Genomic DNA, 14,844 nt, shown 5'->3' with positions numbered 1-14,844 from the left:
ATTACACATCCCCCTCTATTTATTCTCACACAGAACAAATATTATCCTAATATATATAAATATATATATATATATATATATATATATATATCAAAAGAGTTTGAAGTGCAAGTTCCTCGTGTTACATTCAGGTGAAAGCTGCTAGCGTGTCAAATGACCACCAACAGGTGCAAACACAAGATAACAATTCACCACCAGCATAGGGAAAGTGCTGTGCCCAGTATTCAGCATTCAAATGCTGCCTCTAGGAAATCAATTCATGAACCTGTTTTGACTGGGAGTAAAGCAAAAAAAAAAGGAGGAACCCTTAAAATGACACGCTAAATTAACAAGAGGACTCTATTTTTGGGTCCCGACCCCCAGGTTAAAAACCACAGAATTCATTTGAAACATTCAGGAATCCTGCAGCATGTAAATTTTACCTACTGTAGATCAGCAGGACTTTTCCAGTTTTGGCCATCAACATAATGAAATAATCCAAGTACGGGATATATAGATAATATATGCTAAGCATGCTAAGAATGGGGCGTGTGCCTTGCGCTTTTTATCCAACTCTGGTATGACAAGAGATCTGTGCTTATTCTTCTCCAAAGCAAAAGCAGCATGACCCCGACGTGATTTGAACACGCAACCTTCTGATCTGGAGTCAGACACGCTACCGTTGCGCCACGAGGTCTCACTGTGCAGGTGGGAGTGGTCGTCAACAGAGTAGCCAACAAAGGTAGGTTATTTCCCCCAACCGACATAAAATTAGATAGATTCTGACATATTAAATATTCAGCCTAAAGAGGAAAGAAAATAAGTACTTTTCTTTTCAGCACAATACCACTGTAATTGAAGGCAAAGCCAAACAGAAAGGCACCAGCTAGCCAGTTTCTGTGTTTGCGGCAATGTGAAGCCATACCGGTTTAATTACATTACAATGGAACATGCAAATGCTGGGGTGAATCGTGCATGGTGTGGAATTCTCCACGTGACTTACTCTTTGCTAGCTTTATATTTAGGACAATTTGTGGCCTCTTTCAAGTGAGAAGAAAGATGTTAAATTCTCTTCCTAAAGAAGGTGTTTTATGGAATTCAGTAGATGTATTTGAGGATGGCCTCGATGTTCTTGTGGCAAAGCTGGAAACTATGCCACTATAGTATCTAAAGTGGATATTGTGACACAGCTTGTTGATCCAAGGAGAAATCGGAAATGCAAATATGGAGTTCTAAAGGAATCCTGCTTCCCAATTTGGGGCACAATTGAAAATGACTTCAGGTCTTTCATTTTTTTTCCTTTCTCCTTCATTTGGAACAACAAGGGGAAGAAGGGTGGGTGAATGGTTGAACCTGAGTCTTCTTTTCATCCTGAATTACTTTTGTAACTTTCTGTGATACTGTTCCATGTTTAAAGATCAAAGGAGTATGAAACATGTGCATTTCCAAGCCTACGTAAGTTGCACCTTGTGGCAAATAAGGAAGCGGTATTCAAACGGCGTGATGCGTTTATGGAAGAAAAAAGGAGCTTGATGGCAGCGGTGGGATTCGAACCCACGCCCCCAAAGAGACTGGAGCCTTAATCCAGCACCTTAGACCGCTCGGCCACGCTACCTGCGCATGTTTCCGGCGGCTGTGTACTCACAACACACACGCCATTTGGCAGCGTTCTGATCATTTCATTTTCTTTCTTGTCAAAAGGTTGCAAGTCCCGACAATATCTTTCCACACTCATGTGGCACTGCTGGCGGCATAGGTCATTTAGAGCGCCTTCACCTCTAAAGGACGGCAAAAATACAAGAAAACTAGATCAATTCTAAAATATTACACATCCCCCTCTATTTATTCTCACACAGAACAAATATTATCCTAATATATATAAATATATATATATATATATATATATATATATCAAAAGAGTTTGAAGCGCAAGTTCCTTGTGTTACATTCAGGTGAAAGCTGCTAGCGTGTCAAATGACCACCAACAGGTGCAAACACAAGATAACAATTCACCACCAGCATAGGGAAAGTGCTGTGCCCAGTATTCAGCATTCAAATGCTGCCTCTAGGAAATCAATTCATGAACCTGTTTTGATTGGGAGTAAAGCAAAAAAAAAAGGAGGAACCCTTAAAATGACACGCTAAATTAACAAGAGGACTCTATTTTTGGGTCCCGACCCCCAGGTTAAAAACCACAGAATTCATTTGAAACATTCAGGAATCCTGCAGCATGTCAATTTTACCTACTGTAGATCAGCAGGACTTTTCCAGTTTTGGCCATCAACATAATGAAATAATCCAAGTACGGGATATATAGATAATATATGCTAAGCATGCTAAGAATGGGGCGTGTGCCTTGCGCTTTTTATCCAACTCTGGTATGACAAGAGATCTGTGCTTATTCTTCTCCAAAGCAAAAGCAGCATGACCCCGACGTGATTTGAACACACAACCTTCTGATCTGGAGTCAGACGCGCTACCGTTGCGCCACGAGGTCTCATTGTAAAGGTGGATGTGGTCGTCAACAGAGTAGCCAACAAAGGTAGTTTTTTTTCCCCCACCGACATAAAATTAGATAGATTCTGACAAATTAAATATTCAGCCTAAAGAGGAAAGAAAATAAGTACTTTTCTTTTCAGCACAATACCACTGTAATTGAAGGCAAAGCCAAACAGAAAGGCACTGCACCAGCTATCCAGTATCTGTGTTTGTGGCCATGTGAAGCCATACCGGTTTAATTACATTACAATGGAACATGCAAATGCTGGGGTGAATCGTGCATGGTGTGGAATTCTCCACGTGACTTACTCTTTGCTAGCTTTATATTTAGGACAATTTGTGGCCTCTTTCAAGTGAGAAGAAAGATGTTAAATTCTCTTCCTAAAGAAGGTGTTTTATGGCATTCAGTAGATGTATTTGAGGATGGCCTCGATGTTCTTGTGGCAAAGCTGGAAACTATGCCACTATAGTATCTAAAGTGGGTATTGTGACACAGCTTGTTGATCCAATGAGAAATCGGAAATGCAAATATGGAGTTCTAAAGGAATCCTGCTTCCCAATTTGGGGCACAATTGAAAATGACTTCAGGTCTTTCATTTTTTTTCCTTTCTCCTTCATTTGGAACAACAAGGGGAAGAAGGGTGGGTGAATGGTTGAACCTGAGTCTTCTTTTCATCCTGAATTACTTTTGTAACTTTCTGTGATACTGTTCCATGTTTAAAGATCAAAGGAGTATGAAACATGTGCATTTCCAAGCCTACGTAAGTTGCACCTTATGGCAAATAAGGAAGCGGTATTCAAACGGCGTGATGCGTTTATGGAAGAAAAAAGGAGCTTGATGGCAGCGGTGGGATTCGAACCCACGCCCCCGAAGAGACTGGAGCCTTAATCCAGCGCCAGGAGCTTGATGGCAGCGGTGGGATTCGAACCCACGCCCCCGAAGAGACTGGAGCCTTAATCCAGCGCCTTAGACCGCTCGGCCACGCTACCTGCGCATGTTTCCGGCGGCTGTGTACTCCAACACGCACGCCATTTGGCAGCGTTCTGATCATTTCATTTTCTTTCTTGTCAAAAGGTTGCAAGTCCCGACAATATCTTTCCACACTCATGTGGCACTGCTGGCGGCATAGGTCATTTAGAGCGCCTTCACCTCTAAAGGACTGCAAAAATACAAGAAAACTAGATCAATTCTAAAATATTACACATCCCCCTCTATTTATTCTCACACAGAACAAATATTATCCTAATATATATAAATATATATATATATATATATATATATATATATATATATATATATCAAAAGAGTTTGAAGCGCAAGTTCCTCGTGTTACATTCAGGTGAAAGCTGCTAGCGTGTCAAATGACCACCAACAGGTGCAAACACAAGATAACAATTCACCACCAGCATAGGGAAAGTGCTGTGCCCAGTATTCAGCATTCAAATGCTGCCTCTAGGAAATCAATTCATGAACCTGTTTTGACTGGGAGTAAAGCAAAAAAAAAAGGAGGAACCCTTAAAATGACACGCTAAATTAACAAGAGGACTCTATTTTTGGGTCCCGACCCCCAGGTTAAAAACCACAGAATTCATTTGAAACAATCAGGAATCCTGCAGCATGTCAATTTTACCTACTGTAGATCAGCAGGACTTTTCCAGTTTTGGCCATCAACATAATGAAATAATCCAAGTACGGGATATATAGATAATATATGCTAAGCATGCTAAGAATGGGGCGTGTGCCTTGCGCTTTTTATCCAACTCTGGTATGTCAAGAGATCTGTGCTTATTCTTCTCCAAAGCAAAAGAAGCATGACCCCGACGTGATTTGAACACGCAACCTTCTGATGTGGAGTCAGATGCGCTACCGTTGCGCTACGAGGTCTCACTGTGCAGGTGGGAGTGGTCGTCAACAGAGTAGCCAACAAAGGTAGGTTATTTCCCCCAACCGACATAAAATTAGATAGATTCTGACATATTAAATATTCAGCCTAAAGAGGTAAGAAAATAAGTACTTTTCTTTTCAGCACAATACCACTGTAATTGAAGGCAAAGCCAAACAGAAAGGCACCAGCTAGCCAGTTTCTGTGTTTGCGGCAATGTGAAGCCATACCGGTTTAATTACATTACAATGGAACATGCAAATGCTGGGGTGAATCGTGCATGTGTGGAATTCTCCACGTGACTTACTCTTTGCTAGCTTTATATTTAGGACAATTTGTGGCCTCTTTCAAGTGAGAAGAAAGATGTTAAATTCTCTTCCTAAAGAAGGTGTTTTATGGCATTCAGTAGATGTATTTGAGGATGGCCTCGATGTTCTTGTGGCAAAGCTGGAAACTATGCCACTATAGTATCTAAAGTGGGTATTGTGACACAGCTTGTTGATCCAAGGAGAAATCGGAAATGCAAATATGGAGTTCTAAAGGAATCCTGCTTCCCAATTTGGGGCACAATTGAAAATGACTTCAGGTCTTTCATTTTTTTTCCTTTCTCCTTCATTTGGAACAACAAGGGGAAGAAGGGTGGGTGAATGGTTGAACCTGAGTCTTCTTTTCATCCTGAATTACTTTTGTAACTTTCTGTGAAACTGTTCCATGTTTAAATATCAAAGGAGTATGAAACAAGTGCATTTCCAAGCCTACGTAAGTTGCACCTTGTGGCAAATAAGGAAGCGGTATTCAAACGGCGTGATGCGTTTATGAAAGAAAAAAGGAGCTTGATGGCAGCGGTGGGATTCGAACCCACGCCCCCAAAGAGACTGGAGCCTTAATCCAGCACCTTAGACCGCTCGGCCACGCTACCTGCGCATGTTTCCGGCGGCTGTGTACTCACAACACGCACGCCATTTGGCAGCGTTCTGATCATTTCATTTTCTTTCTTGTCAAAAGGTTGCAAGTCCCGACAATATCTTTCCACACTCATGTGGCACTGCTGGCGGCATAGGTCATTTAGAGCGCCTTCACCTCTACAGGACGGCAAAAATACAAGAAAACTAGATCAATTCTAAAATATTACACATCCCCCTCTATTTATTCTCACACAGAACAAATATTATCCTAATATATATAAATATATATATATATATCAAAAGAGTTTGAAGCGCAAGTTCCTCGTGTTACGTTCAGGTGAAAGCTGCTAGCGTGTCAAATGACCACCAACAGGTGCAAACACAAGATAACAATTCACCACCAGCATAGGGAAAGTGCTGTGCCCAGTATTCAGCATTCAAATGCTGCCTCTAGGAAATCAATTCATGAACCTGTTTTGACTGGGAGTAAAGCAAAAAAAAAAAGGAGGAACCCTTAAAATGACACGCTAAATTAACAAGAGGACTCTATTTTTGGGTCCCGACCCCCAGGTTAAAAACCACAGAATTCATTTGAAACAGTCAGGAATCCTGCAGCATGTCAATTTTACCTACTGTAGATCAGCAGGACTTTTCCAGTTTTGGCCATCAACATAATGAAATAATCCAAGTACGGGATTTATAGATAATATATGCTAAGCATGCTAAGAATGGGGCGTGTGCCTTGCGCTTTTTATCCAACTCTGGTATGACAAGAGATCTGTGCTTATTCTTCTCCAAAGCAAAAGCAGCATGACCCCGACGTGATTTGAACACGCAACCTTCTGATCTGGAGTTAGACGCGCTACCGTTGCGCCACGAGGTCTCACTGTGCAGGTGGGAGTGATCGTCAACAGAGTAGCCAACAAAGGTAGGTTATTTCCCCCAACCGACATAAAATTAGATAGATTCTGTCATATTAAATATTCAGCCTAAAGAGGAAAGAAAATAAGTACTTTTCTTTTCAGCACAATACCACTGTAATTGAAGGCAAAGCCAAACAGAAAGGCACCAGCTAGCCAGTTTCTGTGTTTGCGGCAATGTGAAGCCATACCGGTTTAATTACATTACAATGGAACATGCAAATGCTGGGGTGAATCGTGCATGGTGTGGAATTCTCCACGTGACTTACTCTTTGCTAGCTTTATATTTAGGACAATTTGTGGCCTCTTTCAAGTGAGAAGAAAGATGTTAAATTCTCTTCCTAAAGAAGGTGTTTTATGGCATTCAGTAGATGTATTTGAGGATGGCCTCGATGTTCTTGTGGCAAAGCTGGAAACTATGCCACTATAGTATCTAAAGTGGGTATTGTGACACAGCTTGTTGATCCAATGAGAAATCGGAAATGCAAATATGGAGTTCTAAAGGAATCCTGCTTCCCAATTTGGGGCACAATTGAAAATGACTTCAGGTCTTTCATTTTTTTTCCTTTCTCCTTCATTTGGAACAACAAGGGGAAGAAGGGTGGGTGAATGGTTGAACCTGAGTCTTCTTTTCATCCTGAATTACTTTTGTAACTTTCTGTGATACTGTTCCATGTTTAAAGATCAAAGGAGTATGAAACAAGTGCATTTCCAAGCCTACGTAAGTTGCAACTTGTGGCAAATAAAGAAGCGGTATTCAAACGGCGTGATGCGTTTATGGAAGAAAAAAGGAGCTTGATGGCAGCGGTGGGATTCGAACCCACGCCCCCGAAGAGACTGGAGCCTTAATCCAGCGCCTTAGACTGCTCGGCCACACTACCTGCGCATGTTTCCAGCGGCTGTGTACTCACAACACGCACGCCATTTGGCAGCGTTCTGATCATTTCATTTTCTTTCTTGTCAAAAGGTTGCAAGTCCCGACAATATCTTTCCACACTGATGTGGCACTGCTGGCGGCATAGGTCATTTAGAGCGCCTTCACCTCTACAGGACGGCAAAAATACAAGAAAACTAGATAAATTCTAAAATATTACACATTTATTCTCACACAGAACAAATATTATCCTAATATCCTTACTCTTTGCTAGCTTTATATTTAGGACAATTTGTGGCCTCTTTCAAGTGAGAAGAAAGATGTTAAATTCTCTTCCTAAAGAAGGTGTTTTATGGCATTCAGTAGATGTATTTGAGGATGGCCTCGATGTTCTTGTGGCAAAGCTGGAAACTATGCCACTATAGTATCTAAAGTGGGTATTGTGACACAGCTTGTTGATCCAAGGAGAAATCGGAAATGCAAATATGGAGTTCTAAAGGAATCCTGCTTCTCAATTTGGGGCACAATTGAAAATGACTTCAGGTCTTTCATTTTTTTTCCTTTCTCCTTCATTTGGAACAACAAGGGGAAGAAGGGTGGGTGAATGGTTGAACCTGAGTCTTCTTTTCATCCTGAATTACTTTTGTAACTTTCTGTGATACTGTTCCATGTTTAAAGATCAAAGGAGTATGAAACAAGTGCATTTCCAAGCCCACGTAAGTTGCACCTTGTGGCAAATAAGGAAGCGGTATTCAAACGGCGTGATGCGTTTATGGAAGAAAAAAGGAGCTTGATGGCAGCGGTGGGATTCGAACCCACGCCCCCGAAGAGACTGGAGCCTTAATCCAGCGCCTTAGACCGCTCGGCCACGCTACCTGCGCATGTTTCCGGCGGCTGTGTACTCACAACACGCACGCCATTTGGCAGCGTTCTGATCATTTCATTTTCTTTCTTGTCAAAAGGTTGCAAGTCCCGACAATATCTTTCCACACTCATGTGGCACTGCTGGCGGCATAGGTCATTTAGAGCGCCTTCACCTCTACAGGACGGCAAAAATACAAGAAAACTAGATCAATTCTAAAATATTACACATCCCCCTCTATTTATTCTCACACAGAACAAATATTATTCTAATATATATAAATATATATATATATATATATCAAAAGAGTTTGAAGCGCAAGTTCCTCGTGTTACATTCAGGTGAAAGCTGCTAGCGTGTCAAATGACCACAAACAGGTGCAAACAAAAGATAACAATTCACCACCAACATAGGGAAAGTGCTGTGCACAGTATTCAGCATTCAAATGCTGCCTCTAGGAAATCAATTCATGAACCTGTTTTGACTGGGAGTAAAGCAAAAAAAAAAGGAGGAACCCTTAAAATGACACGCTAAATTAACAAGAGGACTCTATTTTTGGGTCCCGACCCCCAGGTTAAAAACCACAGAATTCATTTGAAACATTCAGGAATCCTGCAGCATGTCAATTTTACCTACTGTAGATCAGCAGGAGTTTTCCAGTTTTGGCCATCAACATAATGAAATAATCCAAGTACGGGATATATAGATAATATATGCTAAGCATGCTAAGAATGGGGCGTGTGCCTTGCGCTTTTTATCCAACTCTGGTATGACAAGAGATCTGTGCTTATTCTTCTCCAAAGCAAAAGCGCCTTGTGGCTCGCTACCGTTGCGCCACGAGGTCTCTCTGTGAAGGTGGGAGTGGTCGTCAACAGAGTAGCCAACAAAGGTAGGTTATTTCCCCCAACCGACATAAAATTAGATAGATTCTGACATATTAAATATTTAGCCTAAAGAGGAAAGAAAATAAGAACTTTTCTTTTCAGCACAATACCACTGTAATTGAAGGCAAAGCCAAACAGAAAGGCACCAGCTAGCCAGTTTCTGTGTTTGTGGCCATGTGAAGCCATACCGGTTTAATTACATTACAATGGAACATGCAAATGCTGGGGTGAATCGTGCATGGTGTGGAATTCTCCACGTGACTTACTCTTTGCTAGCTTTATATTTAGGACAATTTGTGGCCTCTTTCAAGTGAGAAGAAAGATGTTAAATTCTCTTCCTAAAGAAGGTGTTTTATGGCATTCAGTAGATGTATTTGAGGATGGCCTCGATGTTCTTGTGGCAAAGCTGGAAACTATGCCACTATAGTATCTAAAGTGGGCATTGTGACACAGCTTGTTGATCCAAGGAGAAATCGGGGCACAATTTAAAATGACTTCAGGTGCTTCATTTTTTCCTTTCTCCTTCTTTTGGAACAACAAGGGGAAGAAGGGTGGGTGAAATGTTGAACCTGAGTCTTCTTTTCATCCTGCATTACTTTTCTAACTTTCTGTGTTACTGTTCCATTTTCAAAGATCAAATGAGTATGCAACAAGTGCATTTCCATGTCCACATAAGTTGCACGCTGTGGCAAATAAGGAAGCGGTATTTAAACGGCGTGATACGTTTATTCATCTACAGAAGACTGGAAGAAAAAAGGAGCCTGATGGCAGCGGTGGGATTTGAACCCACGCCCCCAAAGAGACTGGAGCCTTAATCCACCACCATTTTATAACGCTCGGCCACGCTCAATAACCTCCAGACTTTCCATATGTTTAATTCTCCACCCCCAGCTCTTACATGTATCTTATCCCCCTTCTGCCTCCATGTGTCTCATCACCCCATGCATTTCACCCCCCTCCAGCTCCTCCATTTGTCTCAATCTTCCCCAGTCCCTCCATGTGTCTTAATTCCCCCAACCCTTCCATGTGTTTTAATTCCCTAGAGCCCACTCAGTAAGCACTTCCTGTCAGACCGGGTAGAGGGAAACTCCGGTCTCTCTACCATCAGTCCACTCAGCCACGTTACTTTTTGTGACCGGCAGGAGGGGAGGGCTGTGCTTTGCTTGCCCCTCCTTCTGGTCACACTGGGACTGCGTGGCCCAAGTTGTATTGCTGTGCTTTTACTGCTCTAAAACACTCAAATTTCTGTTTAGAGACGCCTTACGAGTGGAAAAGTAGCCCCATGTACAGGTTTCGTGGTGTTTTGGAAAGTTACAGGGTCAAATATAAGGCTTTCCCATTTTCGGTTAATGCACATTGAATTTGGCCAGATTGTTTTTTGTGGACCTATGCAGCCTATGAGACAGTATGGTAATGAGAATTACCCCCAACATGACATGCCATTTGCCATTTGCAAAAGTAGATAAATCAGAGTATTCAAAATGGGGAATGTACAGTCTTTTTAGTAGCCACTTAGTCACAAACCCTGGCCAAAATAAGTGTTCACACATTTTTTTTTGCATTTTTCACAGAGAAACTGAACTTTCAGTGATGATATCATCATCATTGTGACACATTTTACTGTTTTGAAACACTAATGTTTGTGTTCAGTGAAGTGAAGTGTCCTGAGTAAAACAGTACCCCCATGTACAGGTTTTATGGTGTTTTGGAAAGTTACAGAGTTAAATATAGGGCTTTCAAATTAAATTATCTGGACTTTCTACTTGGGTTGTCAGTCAGGTCCCTCCAATTCTAATTAATAAAATCAATTAATAAATAATTATGTGAAAAGATTACATTAATATACACTAAGAAGGAAATTATATATATATATATATATATATATATATATATATATATATATATGTGAGTGCGCTGGATTTCTATTTTTACTGTACTTATTGGCCCCCAGCAGCACCCCATTTAAGCATGTTTAGGTGAGTGCAGCCAGCCCCTTGTTTTCCCATATACATATATTTAGGAGTCTAGCCAGCTCCTTGGTTTTGCACCGCCCCCTGTCACAGGTGTCTCATCTCAGGACCCTATTTAAGCCTTGTACTGCAGAGAACTCGAGATGGAAGGATTTCCCCAAGTGAGTAGCTCATTTAGTAGACAGTTGGCAGTGAGAGTAGGACCTGCCAAAGATGGGGTACATTGATGTTTGTGGCAGGCTTATGCAATGTATGATCATATAATGTAACTAAACCCCCATTATTTTTTGCCTAAATTAGGTGTTTTTAATAAAACTAGTCAAATCTGTCAGCATCAAAGTAGCTGTTTAGTTGATAAGTGAGTGCGCTGGATTTCTATTTTTACTGTAGATATATATATATATATATATATATATTTAATTAATATGTTTTAAAAACAATTGTGTGGTCTATAATGATTTTTTTTTACACTTTATATTCAGTGTCGACTGCCTGACAACCCAGATGGTCAACCTGCAGGCAGCTCCATGACCAGCTATTGCGGCCGTGTGATCGTGATTACATCATGATCACATGACCCAGGAGGGCTGGATTGGCCGCAGGAGGACCACCCTAATCGGACCCCCACGGATCGCCATGCCAGGTAAGTATGGGGATGTGGAAGGGCCAGCGATGCACAGGGCGTACCATGCCACACTGCGGTGTTAAAACCCACTTGCTGCAGGCCAGTGTGGTACGCCCTGCGACATTTAGGGGTTAAAGTAACACTCCAATTTGAAGTGAAGACTGTGTCCCTTTTTGGATTTTATAAAAGTGCTAATTTCAATGGAAATTGTAAGCCAAGATTTCAAATACCCCAGGTTAAACATGCAATAAAAGATATATCAAATAAAATGCTAAAAACTACGAACAATCATGGATTGTTCCATTTAAAAATTTAGCGGGGAAAAAAAACCTACGTTGAGCAAAATAATAGTTTAAGAGATTGATTTTACTTGTAATAATCTCAATAAATCACTTTAAATAACAATTGTGTCTATTTTTTTTTTCTTGAAACATTTTGTTCAGTCACTAACGTTCTCTCTCCACCGTTGATGTCAGGAGAACTCTTGTTTAATCCCCAGGTAGTTTCTTCTGTTAAAACAATTATTTTCCATCTGCTTCCCATCTGCCGCATGGCACTTAACCAGAGCTAGCCAAGTCCATGAAGATTAAGTGTAATTGTCTTACAATGACTTAACTCCAGGGGATATACATAATCACGAAGAAGATTGATGGAATTATGTTGTTTTGACGTTTGCTTATACTATTCGCATATTGAATATAATATTATTTTATTTTGCTATATTATTTAACTTTTCTTAGCATTCAATATAATAGCCTACCAAAAATTTAATTATTTTTGACCGTTAATTTATTTGTTCCCCAAATGCCATTTAAATGATAAACCATTACAGAGCGTTACACATTTTATTTATTAATTTTACTTTATTGCATGGTCCCTATTTTGCATTCAGTTTTGATTCTAGACCATAATATGTCTCAGCTTTTTTTCTTCTTCATATGCGATATTTCAGCCTAAAATTTACAATTCCCTTGTCAATACTCCATCTCTAGCATTTTACTAAATTATTGCCAAATCAGCCAAGTATAAATATAGCTAAGTTCAATATTACATTTTAAAATCACCTATTTTATCTCAAAATGTAAATTTCAAGTCAGTTCTCAATCCACCAAACAAAAATATCTCTGTATATTAAAGGAACATGCCAAGCACCATAACCACTATAGTGGTTAACCAGGAGTTAACTGCCCCTGCCATTGAAAGTAGTCAAACCATTTTAGAACAGTTCAAATGTTCTGCAAGACCTTGAGGCTGTAGTAGTTATAGTGCTGTAGGTTTTCCTTTACTGTGTATGTTTTTTCACTTTCTGTTCCTTTAAGCTCCGAATAGCACTGTCTGTTAAAATTGAATAAAGGCTCTGACATCCCGCAGTATTCTTCCTGTACCTGCGCATTGTTTGAAGTGCAGCAAACAGATTAGGTGAATGTTTTTAGTATATTTAGTTTTTTCTCTTGGATATTATCCTTACAAGTTAAACTAATTTTGGAAGTGCCATATAATGTTATAAATCACTGTAATGTATACTAAAATTAAAATAATAATAATAATAACATTTATATTTGTGGCTTTTAAAAAGTATTTTAAGTGAAATGTATTTCTTTCCGATCTACCCTGTTACCAGTACAAACAAAACATTGTCAGTTTCTTTTCAGACCATCGGAAGCTTGCACATAAGCCAATATATGACAATGTTTTACTGAAATGAAGCCGGTAATTATAGTTCGTTGTGTACAGTCCCCAGATGGTGAAGTGTTGCTTACTGGGGGTGTGTTCCATGACATGTTTGTGTTCATTCTTTATTTAAAAGTTTATTCAGTAACTCTGTATTATGTAATCTAAACATGATGAACTTTAATTATATACGCACATTAAAAAGCTGAAAAGGTGATCATTAAACCTGTACATACAGCGCAGGTAAGGTTTTCAACTGCAGTGACGTGCTCCAACACGCACACTTCTACACCATGAAATATATACACAGCATGGGTACCACGCAGACAGTGGTAGTGCCACCCTCCCATGTATGAAAACTACACAATAGACATAGAGCGGTGTTAGCTTCTCCCTCCCACACACGACTACGCAAAATGATCAGTACTGAGCACAACAGCAGCAACAGCCTTTTCCGCGCATACACTACAAGATGTGTATACACGGCACAGGTACAGTGCAGACAGCAGCCATGCCAACCTTCCCCCTCTCCCCCCCCGCAGGCTCTACACCATAACAGGTGTACACAGCACAGGTACAGTGCAGACAACAGCCATGCCAACCTCCCCCCACACACAGTCTACACCATAACATGTGTACATAGCACAGGTACAGTGCAGACAGCAGCCATGCCAACCTCCCCCTCCCACTCTACACCATAACTTGTGTACACAGCACAGGTACAGTGCAGACAGTACACATAGTGTCAGTGCCAGCCTCTCCCTCACACACTACTACACCACAACTTGGATAGAGGTACAACACAGACAGCAGTAACAGCTTTCCCCCACACACACTACGACATCATGGTCTGTAGTACACAGATACAGCAAAGACAGTAGCATGCCAAATATGCCCCTCACATAAACTACAAAGTGATGTGTACACTATGGATATAGAGCACATGTACAACACAGACAGCTATACCAGCTTTCCCCTCACATACAGTAATACACTGTGTGTACTCAGCACAGATAAATTTACATAAAGAGTCAATGCCAATCCTTCCCCTCACACACACTGTACCATGACGTGTATACAGCAGAGACAGTGCTAGCCTCCTCCTCTCATACTACACCATGACATGTATATGCAACACAGACACTGCATAGACAACATTAGTGCCAGCCACCCCCCCCCCCGAACCTCACATACTGCTACATCATGACATGTATATACAACATCGACATTGCACAGACAATAATAGTACCAGCCTGTGACGAAAGCCAAAGAAAAGAAAAAGTTACCTGCGCTCTCTCCTTAATCCCTATGTATATTTAGACAAATAGAGGTCATTTAGTTGCTCCAATGCCCATTGGAGGGAATGCCCGCCTGCCAACGTCAAGGCAGACCCCCCTATCGGGTCCTAACACTGACCCTTCAGCCTGCTTCCTTGAGCTTCTGGCAAAGATATCTCTAATGAGACAGAGAGGGGTATTTTCTATATATACCCCTATATACTTATTAACCCTTAATAGGGAACACATGGGATGGGCGGCAGCATTGTAACCAGGCTGTGTGATACAAAGTAAATACAAATACAAAAAGAGAAGTCCTGCGCTCACTCCCATCACTAATGGGCCGGCAGCAAGGACTACAGTACACAACTAAATGACCTCCATTTGTCTAAATATACATAGGGATTAAGGAGAGAGCGCAGGTAACTTTTTCTTTTCTTTGGTTTTTACTATATATTGGGGCTAATGTGTACTGTAGTCATTGCAGCCGGCCCA

At 40.8% G+C, this 14,844-nt stretch overlaps 8 non-coding genes across 8 annotated transcripts; all 8 read right to left on the bottom strand.

Moving 5' to 3' along the window:
* Nucleotides 1–604: 604 nt before the first annotated feature.
* Nucleotides 605–676, bottom strand: TRNAW-CCA (transfer RNA tryptophan (anticodon CCA)). The gene has a single exon. It is a non-coding gene; the product is annotated as a tRNA-Trp (tRNA).
* Nucleotides 677–1,512: 836 nt separating this feature from the next.
* On the bottom strand, nt 1,513–1,594 carry TRNAL-AAG (transfer RNA leucine (anticodon AAG)). Its single transcript has one exon. It is a non-coding gene; the product is annotated as a tRNA-Leu (tRNA).
* Nucleotides 1,595–2,404: 810 nt separating this feature from the next.
* Nucleotides 2,405–2,476, bottom strand: TRNAW-CCA (transfer RNA tryptophan (anticodon CCA)). Its single transcript has one exon. It is a non-coding gene; the product is annotated as a tRNA-Trp (tRNA).
* A 910-nt stretch (nt 2,477–3,386) lies between these two features.
* On the bottom strand, nt 3,387–3,468 carry TRNAL-AAG (transfer RNA leucine (anticodon AAG)). The gene has a single exon. It is a non-coding gene; the product is annotated as a tRNA-Leu (tRNA).
* Nucleotides 3,469–4,291: 823 nt separating this feature from the next.
* TRNAW-CCA (transfer RNA tryptophan (anticodon CCA)) lies at nt 4,292–4,363 on the bottom strand. Its single transcript has one exon. It is a non-coding gene; the product is annotated as a tRNA-Trp (tRNA).
* An 835-nt stretch (nt 4,364–5,198) lies between these two features.
* On the bottom strand, nt 5,199–5,280 carry TRNAL-AAG (transfer RNA leucine (anticodon AAG)). The gene has a single exon. It is a non-coding gene; the product is annotated as a tRNA-Leu (tRNA).
* A 797-nt stretch (nt 5,281–6,077) lies between these two features.
* On the bottom strand, nt 6,078–6,149 carry TRNAW-CCA (transfer RNA tryptophan (anticodon CCA)). The gene has a single exon. It is a non-coding gene; the product is annotated as a tRNA-Trp (tRNA).
* Nucleotides 6,150–7,854: 1,705 nt separating this feature from the next.
* Nucleotides 7,855–7,936, bottom strand: TRNAL-AAG (transfer RNA leucine (anticodon AAG)). The gene has a single exon. It is a non-coding gene; the product is annotated as a tRNA-Leu (tRNA).
* Nucleotides 7,937–14,844: the final 6,908 nt, after the last annotated feature.

The sequence above is a fragment of the Pelobates fuscus genome, chromosome 3, assembly GCF_036172605.1.
Source record: "Pelobates fuscus isolate aPelFus1 chromosome 3, aPelFus1.pri, whole genome shotgun sequence".
NCBI classification, from domain to species: domain Eukaryota; kingdom Metazoa; phylum Chordata; class Amphibia; order Anura; family Pelobatidae; genus Pelobates; species Pelobates fuscus.
The sequence above is the reverse complement of the archived record's forward strand: the minus strand, read 5'-3'. Positions and strand labels throughout refer to the sequence as shown.